Genomic DNA, 19,645 nt, shown 5'->3' on the forward strand with positions numbered 1-19,645 from the left:
ACTACACACCTAATAGAATGGTGAAAATCCCAAACGCTGATTAACACTGGATGCTGGTGAGGATGTGGAGCAACTGAATTCCTCATTCATTGCTGGAAGGCATGCAAAATGGTCCAGTCACTTTGGAAGACAGTTTGGAATTTTCTTACAAAACTAAACCTACTCTTACCATATGTTCCAGCATTTACACTCTTGGTTTTTACCCAAATGAACTGAAAATGTATGTCTACACAAAAACCTGCACATAGATGTTTATAGCAGCTTTATTTGTAATTGCTAACACTTGGAAGTAACTGAGATGTCCTTCAGTAGATGAATGGATAATTCACTGTGGTATATCAAGACAATGGAATATTATTCAGTGCTTAAAAGAAATAAGCTATCAAGCCATGAAAAGACATGGAAGAAACTTAAATGCATATTAGTAAATGAAAAGCCAATCTGAAATAGCTATATACCATATGATTCCAATTATAATACATTCTGGCAAAGGAGAAACTGCAGAGATGGTTAAAAGAGCACTGCCTGCCAGGAGTTGGGCCAAGGAGAGGAAGGGGGAAGAATGAACAGGCAGAGCACAGAGGATTTTTAGGACAGGGAAACTATTTTATATGATAATGCAATGGCAAATACAGGTTATTATATACTTGCCCTAACCTATAGAATGACCTATAGAGTGACCTTTATAGAATAACCTATAGAGTGACCCCTAATGTAAACCATGGGCTTTGGGCATTGCTATGTCATTATAGGTTCATTAATTGTCAAAAAGTCCTACTGTGTTGTGGGTTGTTGATATTGAGGGACATTGTGCATGCAAGAAATAGGGAGTAATGAGAACTCTCTATTTTTCACTTGGTTTGGCTGTGAATCTAAAACCATTCTAAAAAAATGAAGTTTATAAATTAAAAAAAAATGAACCTTTGCATAAATAAACCCACTTGGGTTATTAATAATGGCCAGGTAAATAATTGTGTATATGTAACCATTGAAGACAAGATTTTTTCCCTTTTTTAAAAAAAATTATGCTGAGTGAAATAAGTCAAGCAGAGAGAGTCAATTATTATATGGTTTCACTTATTTGTGGAGCATAACAAATACCATGGAGGACAAGGGGAGTTAGAGAGGAGAAGGGAGTTGAGGGAAATTGGAAGGGGAGGTAAACCATGAGAGACTATGGACTCTGAAAAACAATCTGAGAGTTTTGAAGGGGCGGGAGGTGGGAGTTTGGGGAACCAGATGGTGGGTATTGGAGAGGGCACGGATTGCATGGAGCACTGGGTGTGGTGCAAAAACAATGAATACTGTTACGCTAAAAATTTAAAAAAAAAATTTAATTCACGTTAATTTACATTAACTTGTAAATTAGTAGTTTCAGGTGTATAATATAGTGATTCAACATTTCTATACAACACCCGGCGCTCATCACAAGTGCCCTATTAAATCCCCATCACCTTTCACCCATCCACCACCCACCTCCCCTCTTGTAACCATCAGTTCATTCTCTATACTTAAGAGTCTGTTTCTTGGTTCTACCTCTCCCTCTCCCCCTCTTTTTCCTTTGTTTATTTGTTTTGTTTCTTAAATTCCACATTTGAGTGAAATCATATGGTATCTGTCTTTCTCTGGTTGACTTATTTTGCTTAGCACTATACCCTCTAGATCTATCCAAGTTGTTGGAAATGGCAAGATTTCATTCTTCTTATGGCTAGCTAATATTCCAGTGTGCGTGTGTGTGTGTGTGTGTGTGTGTGCACGTGTACCATACCTCTTTTATTCATTCATCAGCTAATAGACTTTGGGACTGCTTCCATAATTTGGCTATTGTAAATAATGTTGCTATAAACCTAGAGGTGCATGTATCCCTTTGATTTAGTGTTTTTGTATTCTTTGGGAAAATACCCAGTAGAGCAAATAGCATAAAATCTATGAGAATAAATACTTCTCTCGTTCAATGTGTTTCTATATGGTAGACTACAGACTAAAGCAGAATAGGCCTATGGTAATAATTTATTGAAAAAAAAATGAATTTACTGCTCAATTAGCACTTCTTTTGTAATTATATTTGATGTGTACTCTCCCTTCCACAGCCCTGCCCATTTCATGTAAGTCCCATGAGGGAGGCAATTGTGCCATCTTCATTCTTCATACTCACCGAAGCACTCTGCCTGATCCACTGTAGACACTCAGTAAGTTGTTGTTATGAATAAATGAATGAATGAATGAAGAATGAATGAACTTAAAGTCTGAGTGCTAGTGCCCACACTCTTTTCCCTATACCATTAGGCCTGAATTTATCCTTCGAGAATTTAATAGGAATTCTAAGGTTAAAGAAAGTTCTCCAGTCAAACTAACTTCATAAATCTTGGTTTAAAAGAGGTTAAAATTGTATTTGGTGTAGTACCTTGGAAGTCTCTATTGTAACAGTGTGTTGTAAATAATCAAAAGGGAATATAACATGTCAGATAGTTCATCCTCTGGACAAGTCCTCTCTAACAGTCATCCTGTCTCACTATGAAATTAGTTTAATTTATTCATTATGTTAATCACTCAATCTTATTGAGCTTTTAATCACATTGAATTTTTGGAGATGTCGTTATACCAGCTGGAAAAAAAAGTTATTAACCACATTCTTCAGCTTTCCACTATGACATTTTTCAGATAGTAAACCATGCAATCCTGCAGTATTGGAGTACCTACCTCCCCCAGCTACCACTGGCTACAGAAGGACCTCCGCTGCCCCTGGCTCTCTTTAGGCAGTGGTGACCTTGGCAATGGTCCAGGCTCAGCCATCATTCTTTGACTGGAACCTGAGTTTCTTATTTGTAAGATGCAGATAAGAGTAATTACCTTATGTGTGCTGTGATGAGTAAATTTATGCAATGAGGGGCGCCTGGGTGGCTCAGTGGGTTAAGCCGCTGCCTTTGGCTCAGGTCATGATCTCAGAGTCCTGGGATAGAGCCCCGCATCGGGCTCTCTGCTCGGCGGGGAGCCTGCTTCCTCCTCTCTCTCTCTGCCTGCCTCTCTGCCTGCTTGTGATCCTCTGTCAAATAAATAAATAAAATCTTTAAAAAAAATTTATGCAATGATACAGTACACATTTACACTAAAAAATGTGGTTTTCTCCCTGTTCAGTTTCATTTGGGACTATTTATATAAAGGCACAGAAGTAAGATTAGGTTTAAACAGGAACATAAAAAAAAATATTTACCAAAAATCCTTAGCTCTGCACAGTCTTCTTCTCATATTCTTAACCAATTTCATGATAATGAACATCTAACCTTCAGTTCAGAAACAGGCTCAAAACCTCCCGAGTGTCCAGCCAGTTTCAAAGTGAGAATAGCCACTAAACGGCAGTGTCTTCAGACTCCGTAACTGTTACCATGTCCACATATAAGCTAGCTCGATGACCTTCCCCATCACCTATCATTATCACCTGCAAGGGAACAATGAACAGCCTCTCCTCAGAATAAACCCACCTTTAGAAATAAGTCACTTAGGGATGCCTGGGTGGCTCAGTTGGTTAAGCAGCTGTCTTCAGCTTGGGTCATGATCCTGGTATCCTGGGATGGAGTCCCACATCGGGCTCTTTGCTTGGCAGGGAGCCTGCTTCTCCCTCTGCCTCTGCCTGCCACTCTGTCTGCCTGTGCTCACTCTCTCTCCTCTCTCTCTGACAAATAAATAAATAAAATCTTAAAAAAAAAACTTAAAAAAAGAAAGAAGTTACTTAAAGAGATCACAGATTTTCACTTAAAGTAAATAGGCAATTCATTCTGCTCATTTGTTTTGTTTCTTAAATTCCACATATGAGTGAAATCACATGGTATTTGTTATTCTCTGATTTATTTTGCTGAGCATTATACCCTCTAGATCCACCCATGTTGTTGCAGATATCAAGTATATATGTGTGTGTGTGTGTGTGTGTACACACACACACACACACCCACAGAGACACACACACTACTTCTTCTTTATCCATTCATCATTCAGCAGACTGTTGGGCTGTTTCCATAATTTGGTTATTGTAAATAATGCTATAAACATACACTGCATGAGGGCACATGGGTGGCTTAGTCACCTTCAGCTTCAGTTGCCTTCAGCTCAGGTCACAATCCCAAAGTCCTGGGATCAAGCCCTGCATTGGTCTCCCTGCTCTGCAGGAAGTCTGCTTCTTCTTCTCCCACTCTCCCTGCTTGTGTTCCCTCTCTCACTGCATCTCTCTGTCAAATAAATGAATAAAATCTTTTCAAAAATTACAGGTGCATGTATCCCTTCGAATTAACGTTTTTTGTATTGTTTGGGTAAATACTCAGTATTGCGATTGCTGGATGGCAACGGTATTTCTATTTTTAACTTTTTGAGGAATCGCCATACTGTTTTCCACAGTGGCCTCACCAGTTTGCATTCCCACCAACAGTGCACCAGTGTTCCATTTTCTCCATGTCCTCACCAACACCTGTTATTTCTTGTTTTGTTGATTTTAACCACTCTGACTGGTATAAGGTTCTATCTCACTGTGGTTTTGATTTGCATTTCTCTGATGGTAAGTGGTGATGAACATCTTTCCATGTGTCTGTTGGCCATCGTGATGTCTTCTTTGAAGAGAGGAAGGGGTGGAGAATGGATGATATAGGTGATGGGGATTAAGGAATGGCCTTTTAATGAGCACCAGATGATGTATAGAATTGTTGAATCACTATATTATACACATGATACTAATATAATAGCATATGTTAATTAACTGAAATTAAAACAAAAACTTAAAAATAAACAAATAAATAAATAATTTAAAAAAGGCAATTCAAATGATGCAGGCTAACAAATTAATCTTGAACATTGAGAAACTTAGCAACTCAAAAAAAATCAAAAGAAAAAAAATTTTTTTTAATAATTTTTTTTTATTTTTTATAAACATATATTTTTATCCCCAGGGGTACAGGTCTGCGAATCGCCAGGTTTACACACTTCACAGCACTCACCATAGCACATACCCTCCCCAATATCTATAACCCCACCCCCCTCTCCCAACCCCCTCCCCCCATCAACCCTCAGTTTGTTTTGTGAGATTAAGAGTCACTTATGGTTTGTCTCCCTCCCAATCCCATCTTGTTTCATTTACTCTTCTCCTACCCCCAAAAGAAAAATTTTTATTATATCCACTAATATTTACAATGTATACACATGTGTACACATATAAATCTAAGCATTCACTTTAAAAGAACCAATATGGGAGATATGGTAGACTCAGTGAAGACCCAATAGAATCTTTTCTTTGATAACTGACAGCAAAACATTCTCTATATAAGCATGAGACCACTGTAGCCTCCACACCTATATATTCAGATTGCCGGGCTTCAAATCCAACCACTATAGCAAGCACTGTTAGCATGGGTGACCTGAGTGTTATTTTCTTAACTTGCAAAATGGAGGTAATAATATACCTTCTATTGGTGTGCCTGGGTGGCTCGGCTGGTTAAGCATCCACCTTCAGCTCAGGTCATGATCTCAGCGTCCTGGGATCAAGCCTAGAGTTTGGCTCCCTGCTTAGCTGGAGGTTGCTTCTCCCTCTCCTTCCTGCTCAGGCTCTCTCTTGCTATCTTTCTCTCTCTCTCAAATAAATAAATGAAATCTTATAAAAAAGAATATATCCTGCATCAAAGATTAAATGAAATTAAACAAGATTATTATAATAATTTCTGGAACATAGAACACTTAATGTTATTATTTTCCCATCAACAACTTATAAATGATAAGAAGATAGAGGAGTTAACGGATTTAATACCCCTTGCATTTCCCTATGACTCACAGACCCTTCATTTGCCACAAAAATATCCAACTGCAAGCAAAGAGTTCACAATGACATGAGCAGTAGGACAGCATTAGATCACCATGGGTTTGAGTCCTTCTGCCACTTAATGGTTGTATGATTTAGGACAACTAACTTAATTATTCCAACCTAAAATTTCCTTATGTTCAGAATGTATTATTAATATCACTTCATGGGATTGCTATGAAAATAAAATAGCACTATGTAGATGTATCTGGCATAGGGCATAGCCCTATCAAGCCCAGGAATGGCACCCTTGGCTGTTACTCTTCCAATAATACCTCCATCCTCCAGATCCCTTCTCATCCAATCTAAATCAGGAAACCATGCTAGGAGTAAATTCTTTTTGTTTTTTTAAGATTTTATTTATCTATTTGACAGAGAGAGAGCACAAGCAGGCAGAGAGGCAGGCAGAGGCAGAGAGAGAAGCAGGCTCCCCACTGAGCAAGGAGCCCGATGTGGGGCTCGATCCCAGGACCCTGAGATCGTGACCCGAGCCGAAGGCAGCAGCTTAACCCACTGAGCCACCCAGGCGCCCCTAGGAGTAAATTCTTAAAAAAAAAAAAAAAATCACCACTTGTCAGTTATGCATAGTATTCCAGTTTGGCTTGTTCAGAGTCCAGAACAGAAAGGAAAAGGTAGGAAGGCAGCAAGAGATAGAGACCCAGGACAACTGTGAGGTGCAGTAACACAACGCATGGGTCAGCCTCAAGAGAGAGGAGACACACTACAGAGTCTGAAGACAGTGACATTTAGGGAAAAGCTCAGCTGATTGTCAGTGAATATAGAAAGCCAGACTCAGAGTAGATAACTTCTCACAATTGACCCTTCTGCCTTTCCCCCAGCTCCCCACATCTGAACTCTCCTCAGCCTTCATACTGCAACTTAAATATCACTTCAAAACCCTTTCAGACCTCCCTGCAAAGGCTGCTTCCCCTTATTCTTTATTCCAGTTTAACCCTTTGTTTGTTTCCTTGACCTTACTTTCAGTTTTCTGCTTATCACTTGTCTCCCTGAAGAAATTATGTGCACCACGAGGGTGGGGCCTGATTGCTCCAGGTCAGACCAATCACTCAGCATCTCCCATGGTGCCCCTATGAAGGATATGTTAACTGAGTGATTATTCTTTTAAACGTACTTTGTATAGATTAATTAATTGATTCATGGATTAGTTTAATCCTATCATCAACATCATGTGGTAGGATTATCATCTCCATTTTACAGATGAAGAAATTATGGCTCAAAGAGTTAGACGAGATGCAGTCCATAAAGCTAATATGAATGAGCTTGACCCCACCTCTGTCTCACTGAACAGCTCATCTCTCATCTGTCCATACTGTAGACTCTATGACTATTCTCACATGGCACTGAAGTGAAGGCTGTGTTTTAGGGATCCCATGGAACATAGTGCTAGGAGTCTCATATGGTGCCATCAAAACTGAATGGCTCTAGAAGGAGGTACTCTGGTCCCACATAAAACCTGAAGCAAGATAGTTTTTTACATATAGTTTAAATCTTCTTTGCAAATATTAAATGGGGAAGCATAAGGAAAATTATCTTACTGATTGTTCTTCCTCAGTCTTCTTTGTAGACTCTTCCCCTTCTCTCCAACCTTTTTTTTTTAAGTTTTATTTATTTGTCAGAGAAAGAGAGTGCACACAAACAGGGGGGAGCAGCAGGCAGAGGAAGAAGCAGGTTCCCTGCTAAGTGGGGAGCCTGATGTCGGACTCCATCCCAGGACTCTGGGATCATGACCTGACCCAAAGGCAGGATTACTTGAATGACTGAGCCACCCTCTCTCCAACCTTTTAATGGTAGAGATTTCTAGGTTTGGTTTGTGGGTATCTTCTTTTTATCTACACTTACTCTCTTAGTGATTCCATCTAGTTTCTCTCTGGTTTTATATAATATCTATATGTTGATAATTTCCAAATTTAAATATTCAGCCTGGATTTCTCCCCTGAAATATTGTCTGGGGAATAAGATTACCACTCCATATCTTCACTTGTATGCCTGAGAGAAATCTCACAATTAGTTCCAAGTGTTCTCCATCTCGGTGTATGTCCAGCTGTATAAATGAATCTCAGTATCATCGACTATTCTCTTTCTCTCACACTGCACAGATAATCAATTAACCAGTTTCACTGAATCTATCTTCAAAATAAACCCCAAATCCAATCATTTATCATCACTTTTCCTGCTACTATGTGCTCTGCACCACCAATATCTCTTGCCTGAATGACTACAAAAGGCTTACCTGGTTTTATTCTTGCTTTCCTGTCTCTTAAAATCTGTTCTCATATAGTTGACAGAGTGGTCCTTTTTAAGCATGCCAGATCATGTTGCTTCTCTGCATAAAATATGGCAATTTACTTAGATAAATTTAGAAGTCTTTCAAGTGGCCTATAAATCCCTACATTATCAGGTCCCCATTACTTCTCCGATCTTCTATCCTATGTCTCCCACCCCAGATCACTGTATACTAGCCATCCTGGTCTTGATGTTCTTTGAACACTCCTGACATGCTCTTGATATGTGGCCTCCGGGTCTTATTAACCACTGCTGGAAATGCCTCCAAACCTCCCCTCAAATCTCACTTTTTCTGTGAAGCATGATTTGACCACCTCATTTACTATTTCAACTTTTGTCTCCTGCTGTCATCTATTTTCCCTTGCTTTAATTTTTTCTATAATTTATATCAACTTTTACTGTAAACTTAAAAATTCTAATTTATCATGTTTCTAATTTATTGTCTGTTTCTTCCCCTAAATGTAAGATAAAGGAAGAGATGAAACTTACTTTGTGTTATTCACTGAGGTATTGAAAATACTTAAAATAGTAAATTTTAGGTGCCCAATAAATATGTCTGAGTGGTCAATATATTTTATATTCCATACTTGCAAATGTATTTATGCCACATTTATGCCATTTTTCAGTCTTCTTAAGCTTGCTGAGTTTTTTACTAACTTTAGGAAAAGAAAATAAGATGTGTTTCCAAAATTTCATGCTAACCAAGAAGGAAGCCATGAAGACAGACTGAATGAGAAAACTGAAGGTGGAAAGAATAAATGGAAAGCCTGAGGCAAGACACAAAAGAAAAAAAAATGAATCTAAAGAAAAGACAGACAAGTATGAAAAACAAACTAAGAGGGTAAGTATAAAAAGAAATCTTAAATATGAGGTAAGTACTGTCAAGAAAATAAAATGTCACTGAGTTCACTTTAAAAGTGGAATTAAACAAAATCTGGTTTGGTGCTTAGTTTGGTGTTCAAATTACACTTATCATGGTGAGCACTGAGTAACATATAAAACTGTTGAATCAATATGTCACACTCCTGAAACCAGTATAATGTTGTATGTCAGTCATACTTCATTTTTTAAAAAAACTCTTTTTGTGAAATAATCTTTTTATTTTTCAGTATTCACAATTCTAAGAAAAGTAGTTCTATGATCTATTTAATGTTGAAATATTATTATTATTTAAAATCTTCTCTAGACCTATTATCAGAAGAATATTTATTTACAACTCTAACATTTCTCATGCCTTTCATTTCTTTGCATAGATCTATATTCTTATAGGATATCATTTCCTTCTTTGTGAAGGAAGGAATTCCCTTAATATTTCTTACATTGCAGATCTGTGGATAGTGAGTTATTTCACTCTTTATGTATCTGAAAGTTTTTTTACTCTAATTTCACTTTAAAAGGTATTTTCACCTAGTATAGACTACTAAATTGACAACTTTTATTTTCCTTTAAGTATTTGAGTGATGGTGTTTCACTTTTTGCTTGCATTGTTTCAAACAAGAAGTCTGATGTCATTCTTATTTTTGTTCCTCTGTGTATAATGTCCCTTTCCCCCTCATACTTCATTTAAGGTGTATCTCTTTATCACTGGTTTTAAGTAAATTTATTAAAACAAATCCCATTATTCCACTTTTCCCCTAAGTTATACATTTTCTTTTTATATTATTACATGAATTTAGTGAATTTTAATGCTGTATAAGATGCTAGAGACTACCAAGTTTCAGTTCTTAATTTTTAAAGATTGGAAAATCCAGACAAAAATTCTGTGCATGTTAATGGAATTAATAAATGTGAAGAAGACATGAGAAGAAACAAATATGTAATGCAAAGATTAGATAGAAAGAGAGAGAGAGAGATAATAGATACCAGATAGAGATAGAAATAGAGATATATGGTAGGTTCAAGATGGTGGTAGAATATCACTGTAAACCTTTTCAACAGTCAACTACAGATCTTAGCATGAAATTAAGATGGGGTCAGATATATGGATTTACTTTTATTTCCCCAGAGGTGCAAGTGGGATATCCAAGAAAGAATACACAAAATTAACCAAAAAGAATACCTCTAGCTGAAGAACAGAAATAGAAACTCTGAAGAGGTGTGAGAATTGTAGGAGAACAAGCAAAAGAATATAAAAATCATGTGAAAAGGTAGTACCAACTAAAGAAAATGTTCCATGAAAGAGGAGATGCTCTGTTGTTGTTGGAATTGTTCACAAAGGAATAAGAAGATAAAGACTGAAAAGTTCAAATAGGGCATGAGGTCCAAGATGGCAGTAGAGGAAGTTTCTGAAACCATTTCCTCCCAGACATACCTAATTTATATATATATGTATATTACATATATGTGTGTGTACACACACACACACACACACACACACACACATACATATATACACACGTATCACCTGTCTTTATATATATATATCACCTATACATCACCTCCCTCTGAAGAAGATCTGAAATCTAGATGAACAACTCTCCTCATGAAAGGAAAGAAGAGCCACATCCGGATGAATAGGAGAGGTAGAGACGTGGTCTTTCAAAAACAAACAAAGAATAACAACAACAAAAAACCTACCCCACCCTCCAGAGTCCAGATGTGGCACACTCCTACCACCTTGTTGGGATGGTCAGAGGTGAGTGATTACAGTGTTTGCTGAGGCAGGAAAGCAAGGGCAGTTGCAATAGCTGCCCTCACTCCTTGGCTACATGAGCAAGAACAAAAGGGCATAGAGCTTTCCAGCTCCCTAGCTAAAGTATGTGAGCACAGGTGGTTTCAACACTACACCCACCCTCTCACGGGGAATGGTGAACACAAGCAGTCAAGGCATTCTGCTCCCAGCCTAAAGCTGGCATGTGTGCACATGCAAAGCACTCTCCAACTGGGTTACTGGAGCCATGGGCATGCTGAGTAAAGGCATTTACCTACCACCTTTCTGAAGCCATCAAGCATGCCACTGCCTCTACATTCTCCAGCTACCTTACTAAAGCCAGCAGGTAAGTTAAATACAGAGGAAACCCCCTTGATCACCTAGCTCTGGTGGCCAAGAGAAGTGGTATTTCAGAGCTCCACAGGATTGTCACAATTGGAATGACAGTTCTTAGCAAGTCACCACACTCAGGCACAGCTCAGACAGTATACTTAAATACAACACTAGTGTTCCTGCTAAAACAACAACAGCAACAACATCAACAACAACAAAGGTTATATTTACTTAGCCTGGAGCTTCAAGCTGAGGACAAGCTTTAGGTTTCCCACACATCAAGAAGTAAAGAAGGCATTCCCAAGGAATGTGAGCAGTAATGTGAGCAGTTATCCTTTCATTACCCCTTGGTCTTGATACAGCTCAGTAAGACTTCCCAGAGGAGAGCATATACACTCACTTGGACCCCCAGTTTTTGCTACTGTCTTCCAGAGGACATCTTTGAATCTTCCATTCTGAAGACAAGCAAAGATTATTAATATAGTCCCTCTAGATATATAAATAGAAATATTATATATAAGTATAAATATTATATATAAGTATAAATACTGGATATATTTGAATATTTTAAAAGGTGCTGATTGAGCATCTGGCTTTCAATCAGCCTGAAAGGAGGTACTAAATGAGATTCCTATCCTCTGTATTACTGACATTGAAGAGAAAGAAAGAAAGAAGAAAAAAAGAAAAAAGAAAATTATCACGGTCATATCCATGATAAACATAGATGTAACAATCCTCAGCAAAATATGAGCAAACTGAATCCAACAATACAGTAAAAGAATCATACACTATGATCAAGTGGGATTTATTCCAGGCATGGAAAGATGACTCGACAGCCACAAAACAATCAATGTGCTATACTTTAATAAAATGAAGGATAAAAATCATGTGATCATCTCAATATATGTGGAAAAAGCCTTTGACAAATTTATTAACAAATTACAATAAAAATTTAATAAAATGGGTATAGAGGGAATGTATCTCAACATAATAAAAGCCATATATGACCAATCCACAGTTAATATCATACTCAACAGTGAAAAACTGACTTTGTTTTTTCTAAGATAAGAACAAAACAAGTATGCCACTCTCCCTACTTTTATTCAGCATAGTACTAGAAGTGTTAGCCATAACAACTAAGCAGGAAAAACAAATAAAATTATACAAATTTGAAAGATAGAAGGAAAACTGTCACTATTCGCAGATGACATGATATTGTATACAGAAAACCCTCGACTCCAATAAGAAACTGTAAGATCTAATAAATGAATTCACTAAAGTTGCAGGTTATAAAATTAATATGCAAAAATTTCTTTTGTCTCTATATGCTAATAATGAACTATCAGAAAGCCAAAAAGAATAGAACACCTAGGAGTAAATTTAATTAAAGAAGTGAAAGACCATGGGACACTTGGGTGGCCCAGTGGGTTAAAGTCTCTGCCTTTGGCTCATGTCATGATTCCAGGGTCCTGGAATCGAACCTCACATTGGGATCTCTACTCAGCAGGGAGCCTGCTTCTATCTCTCTCTCTGTCTGCCTCTCTGCCTACTTGTGATCTCTGTCTTTCAAAGAAATAAATAAAATCTTAAAAAAAAAAAAAGTGAGAGACCTATACACTGAAAACAAGACATTGATGAAAGAAACTGAAGTAGATAAATGGGAAGATAGTCTCTGTTTACAGATTAAATGAATTAGTATTATTAAAATGTCCATACTCCTCAAAAAATATATGGATCCAATGCATTTCCCATCAAAATTCTAATGACATTTTTCACAGCAATAGAACAAATAATTCTAAAATTCATATAGAACCACAAAAGACCCCAAATAGTCAAACCAATCTTGAGAAAGAACAAAATTGGTGGTATTATGCTCCCTAATTTCAATATTTTCAAAAACTACAGCAATCAAGATTGTGTGTTATTATAATACAAACAGGCACATTTATCAACAAAACAGAATAGAGACCTCAGAAATAAACCCATGCATCTATGGTCAATTTTTTGTCAAATGATGCAAAAATATGTAATGAGGAAAGGACAGTCTCTTCAATAAATAGTGTTGAGAAAACTTGACAGATATGTGCAAAAGAACAAAACTGTAAAAACTATCTTACAACATATAAAAAAATTAACCCAAAATGGATTAAATACTTGAATGTAAGACCTGAAATCATAAAACACCTGGAAGAAACATAGGCAATAAGCTTCCTGACATTGGTCTTAGCAATTTTTTTTTTTTTTGGATCTGAGTCCAAAGACAAGGGAAACAAACGCAAAATAAAGAAATAAGATCCCATGTTCTGCACAACAAAGAAAAACATCTACAAAACAAAAAAAGCAACCTCCTAATAGGAGGATAGGGTTGCAAATCATATAACCAAAAAGGGGCTAATATCCAAAATAGGTGAACAGTATTAAGAAGTACAAACTTCCAGGGAGGAAGCAAGATGGTGGAGCAATAGGAGACTGAAATAGTATTAGGCCCCAGGAGTTCAGCTAGATAGTTATTAAACCATTTGATACACCTACAAACTCAATAGGAGATAGAAGGAAAGAAGAGCAGCAATTCTACAAACAGAAAATTGACCAATTTCTGGAAGGTAGGACAAATGAAGAAGTGAATCCAAAGCAACAGGAAGATAGACCACAGCGGGAGGGGCTGGCTCCCAGCAAGTGGTGGGGCAGTGGAGCACAAAATTAGAACTTTTAGAAGTCCCCTACAACTGAGTGGTGTTGATCCAGAGGCTAAGTGGGGGTGGAGTCCTCATGGCGATAGTGTGGTCTTAGGACCCGTGAGGTCACAGAAAAACTGAATGTGTCTGAATGTGTCCGAGCTTCCAGGTATTGGCATGGGAAGCTGGCTACAGAGACAGAGACAAGGAGTGAGCTCTCAGCTTGGGGTGGTTACCTTAAACCATGATCCAAGGCACAGTCAGGTGATGGCTTTTCGAGCAGGGTCCCCACAAGTGGAAGATTTGGAGAAACTCCCTCCTTCCCCTACAGGAGAAGCGGTGCAGGAGCACATGGCAGGAATCTGCTGGGTTTGGAGAGCCAAATTGGGTTGTATGCCAGAGATATAAATACTCAGTCATGGGCTGGGTGAGCTCAGAGCACAGCCAGAGACCAGGGAGATGGGAGAGATTAACTGCTTTTCTCTGAGGGTGCACTAAGGAGTGGGGCCCTGAACTCTCAGCTCCTCCTGGCCAGAGATTGGGAAGTTGCCATTTTCATTCACATCCTGTAAATTCTATGGAAAGTGTTCAGGGAACAAAAACTACCGAAAGCAAACTTGAGCAGATTACTTAGCCTGGCCCTTGTTAGGGCGGTGCAATTCCACCTCAGGCACAGATATTTGAGAATCACTGCAACAGGCTCCTCCCCGAGAAAAATCAGCAAGAACATCCAGCCATGATCAAGTTCATCAAACAATGAGAACTGCAGAACGCCAGAGCTAGGGGAAAACAACACATAGAATTCATGGCTTTTTTCCCATGATCCTTTAGTCTTCCAAAAAAAACTTTTTAATTTTATTTTTTTCTTATTCTATTTTTTAACTTTTCCTCTTTTTGCTTTTAATGTTTTTTTAGCTATTTTATCTTACCAATAACTTTTTAAAAAATATTTTAAAATTTTCCTTGTCATAGTCATATTTTATCCCTTCATTGTTATTTCTTTTATACATATAGGTTTTTTTTTTCTTTAAAATTTTGGGATACAATTTCTTCTAATAGATCAAAATATACCCTAAATTTAGCTCAAGCCTGATCACATTCTCTCCTCTATTTTTTCCCTTCTTTTTCTAACCAACTTATCTTATCATTCTTTTTTAGAATCTGTTTTTAATTTTCATCTTTATAGTCATTTTCCATCCTGTCACCATGTTTACCCTTATTTTTGTAAATATATATAAGTTTTTCATTCTTTAAAATTTTGGGAGGTAGTTTCTTCTAAAAGACCAGAATACACCCAAAATCAAGTGGGTGGCTCTGTTCTATTCACCAATCTAATATATATGTAATTTTATATTTTTCCCTCTTTCTTCTCCCCCTAGTTTTTGGTCTCTTCTGATTTGGTTAGTATATATTTTTCTGGGGTCTTTGCCACCCTCTTAGCATTTTACTCTCTCATTCACATATTCTTAACTGGATAAAATGACAAGGCAGAAAAACACCACAAAAAAAAAGAACAAGAGACAATACCGATGGCTAGGGACCTAATCAATACGGACATTGGTAATATGTCAGAACTAGAGTTCAGAATGATGAGTATCAAGGTGCTTGCTAGCTGGGCTTGGAAAAGACACGGAAGATATTAGAGAATCCCTTTCTGGAGAAATAAAAGAACTAAAATATAACCAAGTTGAAATTTAAAAAGCTATTAATGAGGTGCAATCAAAAATGGAAGCTCTTACTGCTAGGATAAATGAGGCAGAAGAGGGAATTAGTGATATAGAAGACCAAATGATGGGGAATAAAGTAGCTGAGCAAAAGAGAGGAAAACAACTCCAGGACCACAAGGGGAGAATTTGAGAGATAAGTGATACTATAAGATTAAACAATATTAGAATAATTGGGATTCCAGAAGAAGAAGAAAGAAAGAGGGACAGAAGTTATATTGGAACAAATTATAGAAGAGAATTTCCCTAATATGGCATAGGGAACAAGCACAAAATCCAGGAGGAACAAAAAACCCCTTCAAAATCAATAAAAATAGGTCCACACTCCGTCATCTAATAGTAGATCTTACAAGTCTTAGTGACAAAGAGAAAATCCTGAAAGCAGCTCAGGACAAGAAGTCTGTAACATACAATGGTAGAAATATTAGACTGGCAGTAGACTTATCCACAGAGACCTGACAAGTCAGAAAGCACTGGCGTAATATATTCAGAGCATTAAATGAGAAAAATCTGCAGCCAAGAATACTATATCCAGCTAGGCTGTCATTAAAATAGGAGAGATTAAAAGCTTCCAGCACAAAAACAAACAAACAAACAAACAAACAAACAAATTGAAAGAATTTGCAAACACCAAACCAGCCCTACAGGAAATAATGACAGGGGTCCTCTAAGCAAAGAGAGAGCTTAAAAGTAACAGACCAGAAAGGAACAGAGACAATATACAGTAACAGTCACCTTACAGACAATACAATGACACTAAATTCATATCTTCCATTATTCACCCTAAATAGGCTAAATGCCCCAATCAAAAGACACAGGTATCAGAATGGATAAAAAAACAAGACCCATCAATGTGCTGTCTACAAGAAAATCATTTTAGACCCAAAGACACCTCCAGATTCAAAGTGAGGGGGGGTAGAAAACAATTTACCATGCTAATGGACATAAAAAAAAAAAAGCTGCAGTGGCAATCCTTATATCAGATAAATTAGATTTTAAGCCAAAGACTATAATAAAGAGATGAAGAAGGACACTATATCAAACTTAAAGGGTCTGTTCAACAAGAAGATCTAACAATTTAATATCTATGCCCTTAACATAGAAACAGCCAATTATATAAATCAATTAATAACAAAATCAAAGAAACACATCCACAATAATACAATAATACTAGCGGATTTTACCACACCCCTCACTGAAATGGACAGATCATACAAGCAAAAGATGAATAAGGAAATAAACACTTTAAATGACACAGTGGACCAGATGGACATCACAAATATATTCAGAACATTCAATCCCAAAGCAACAGAATACACATTCTTCTCTAGTGCACATGGAACATTCTCCAGAATAGGTCACATCCTGGGTCACAAATCAGGTCTCAACCAGTATCAAAAGATTGGGATCATTCCCTGCATATTTTCAGACCACAATGCACTGAAGCTAGAACTCAATCACAAGAGGAAAATTGGAAAGAACTCAAATACATGGAGGCTAAAGAGCATCCTACTAAAAAATGAATGCGTCAACCAGGAAATTAAAGAAGAATTTAAAAAATTCATGGAAACAAATGAAAATGAAAACACAACTGTTCAAAATCTGTAGGACACAGCAAAGGTGGTCTTGAGAGATAGTATATAGTGATACAAGCCTTTCTTTCTTTCTTTTTTTTCTAAGATTTTATTTGCACAAGCAGGCAGAGGTAGAGAGAGAATCAGGCACCCTGCTGAGCAAGGTGCCCAATGCAGAACTTGATCCCCGGACCCCGGAATCATGACCTGAGCTGAAGGCAGTGACTTAACCGACTGAGCCACCCAGGCATCCTGATACAAGCCTTTCTAAAGATACAAGAAAGGTCTCCAGTGTGCGACCTAACCCTTCACCTGAAGGAGCTGGAGAAAGAACAGCAAAGAAAGCCTAAACCCAGAAGGAGAAGAGAAATAGTAAAGATCAGAGCAGAAATCAATGAAACAGAAACCAAAAGAAAAGTAGAACAAATAAAAAAAAACGAGGAACTGGTTCTTTGAAAGAATAAGATTGATAAACCCCTGGTAAGACATATCACAAAGAAAAGAGAAAGGACCCAAATTAGTAAAATCATGAATGAAAGAGGAGCGATCACAACCAACACCAAAGAAATACAAATAATTATAAGAACATATTATAAGCAACTATATGCCAGCAAAATTGACAATCTGGAAGAAATGGATGCATTCCTAGACACATATAAACTACCAAAACTGAACCATGAAGAAATAAAAAACCTGAACAGACCCATAACCAGGAAGGAGATTGTAGCAGTCATCAAAAATCTCCCCCCAAAAACCAAGAGCCCAGGGCAAGATGGCTTCTCAGGGGAATTCTACCAAACATTTGAAGAATTAATACCTATTCTCCTGAAACTGTTCCAAAAAATAGAAATGGAAGGAAAACTTCCAAACTCAGAGGCCAGCATTACCATGACACCCAAAACAGAAAAAAAAAAAAAAAACATAAAAAAAAGAGAATTATAGACCAAAATCCTTGATGAACACGGATGCAAAAATTCTCACCAAAATAGGATCCAACAGTACATTAAAAGGATAATTCACCACAACCAAGTGGGATTTATTCCTGGGCTGCAAGGTTGATTCAACATCCTCAAATCAATCAATGTGATACAATAAAGTAAGAAGAACCATACAATACTCTCAGAAGATGCTGAAAAAGCATTTGATGAAGCACGGCATAATTTCTTGATCAAAACTCTTCACAGTGTTGAGATAGAATATACATACTTCTATATCATCAAAGCCATCTATGAAAAACCCACAGAGAATATCATTCTCAATGGGGAAAGACTGAGAGCTTTTCCCCAAAGGTCAGGAACACAACAGGGCTGCCCACTATCACCACTGCTATTCAACATAGTATTAGAAGTCCTAGCCTCAGCAATCAGACAACAAAAAGAAATAAAAGGCATCTGAATCGGCAAAGAAGTCAAACTCTCACTCTTTGAAGATGATATGATACTTGATGTGGAAAACCCAAAAGACTCTACACCAAAACTGCTAGAACTCATATAGAAATTCATAAAGTGTCAGGATATAAAATCAATGCACTGAAATCAGTTTCCTTTCTATATACCAACAGCAAGACAGAAGAAAGAGAAATTAAGTAGTTGATTCTATTTACAATTGCACCCAAAATCATAAGATACCTAGGAATAAAGCTAACCAAAGAGGCAAAGAATCTGTACTCAGAAAACTATAAAGTACTCATGAAAGAAATTGAGATAGACACAATGAAATGGAAAAACATTCCATTCTCATGGATTAGAAGAACAAATATTGCAGAAATGTCTATGTTACCTAAAGCAATCTACACATTTAATGAAATTCCTATCAAAGTACCATCCATTTTTTTCAAAGAAATGGAACAAATAACCCCAAAATTTATATGGAACCAGAAAAGACTCTGAATAGCCAGAGGAATATTGAAAAAGAAAGCCAAAGTTGGTGGCATCACAATTCCAGACTTCAAGCTCTATTACAAAGCTGTCATCATCAAGACAGTATGATATTGGCACAAAACCAGACATATAGATCAATGGAACAGAATAGAAAGCCCAGAAATAGACCCTCACCTCCATGGTCAACTAATCTCAAAAAAGCAGGAAAGAATGCCCAAAGGAAAAAAGACAGTCTCTTCAACAAATGATGTTGGGGAAATTGGGCAGCCACATGCAGGCAAATGAAACTGGACTATTTCCTTACACCACACACAAAAATAGACTCAAAAGGGATGAAAGACCTCAATGTGAGATAGGAATCCATCAAAATCCTTGAGGACAACACAGGCAGCAACCTCTTTGACTTCAGCCACAACAACTTCTTCCTAGAACCACTGCCAAAGGCAAGGGAAGCAAGGGCAAAAATGAACTATTGGGATTTTATCAAGATCAAAAGCTTTTGCACAGCAAAGGAAACAGTTAACAAAACCAAAAGACAACTGACAGAATGGGAGAAGATATTTGCAAACGACATATCAGATAAAGGGCTAGTGTCCAAAATCTATAAAGAACTTAGCAAACTCAACACCCAAAGAACAAATAATCCAATCAAGAAATGGGCAGAAGACATGA

Source organism: Lutra lutra, chromosome 4, assembly GCF_902655055.1.
Source record: "Lutra lutra chromosome 4, mLutLut1.2, whole genome shotgun sequence".
Lineage (NCBI taxonomy): Eukaryota > Metazoa > Chordata > Mammalia > Carnivora > Mustelidae > Lutra > Lutra lutra.